The following is a 1,027-nucleotide window of genomic DNA, read 5'->3' on the forward strand; positions in this document are numbered from 1 at the left end:
TTGTACAGTTTAAAAAATGGAGGTTAAACAAGGCAGAGAGGATCTTGTGATGCAGGGAAGACAAGGGTACTCAAGCCATTTGGTTCTTGGGACTAGCAAATAAATCTGAACCAGTTTCCAATACCATCAGATGGATTGGGCTGCTTTTTATCATCTGAAGTTCCAGTAAAGGTTGTGTATGTATCTTAACCATCGGACCTGTGTAGAGATTGGCACGGTTTTGGTGACTGTCTGAGCTGAATTCAGGACGATGAAGACCCCCAGAGAAACCAGATGACTTCTTCGTGACCTCTCGCTGCTGCAACTCTGCTAAAAGCCTCCAAATCCCACCATGATTAGTAAAGCTCTGAGCTCTTCTCTGATTGTTTCTGTTGCTAAAAATGGAGGCGATTTTTGTCATAATGTATTATAATCTCTACTCTGGGATGAATGTGTCAATCTTCCCTTAATTAATTACACCAAATAAACCTAATCCCACTTCTGCTCCTCTAAGCAGAAAGAAATCCCTGCTGTCTGAAACGTTGTTGGACTTGAAGCTCCATCAGTGCTGATTGATACTTGAGTGCAGATTTGAGTCACGAATGGTTCACTTAACGACAAGTAGCATACAATATGCTAACCAGAGACTTCTATAATGTCAACACAGTTCAAATGGACCTACTTTAGTTGGTTCACTGCTGGCTACAAGTTAGCATCAAACACAACAAAGGCTGTCAGTGTAATGGTGTTTTTAGCTAACGTCAGCAACCAAACAAACACAGATAACTTCAACGCTTTTGAAATGCTTCCCATCTTCTGTTATTGTTCGTAATGAGAAAACTTTATTATTTCATGGATTTCACAAATTTCAGTATGACATGTTATGCCATAAAATGTTTAAATCTGAGCATGCGCGACTCAAATCTGCACTCGACTCACATCGGGGAGTGATACTGACATTGCAGCAGATATTTTTCTATCAAAAGATTTTTGCCAACCATAAGTATGAGTTATTGAATCATCACACCCACATCAACATTTGTGCTTC

The sequence above is a fragment of the Etheostoma cragini genome, chromosome 12 (assembly GCF_013103735.1).
Source record: "Etheostoma cragini isolate CJK2018 chromosome 12, CSU_Ecrag_1.0, whole genome shotgun sequence".
NCBI lineage: Eukaryota > Metazoa > Chordata > Actinopteri > Perciformes > Percidae > Etheostoma > Etheostoma cragini.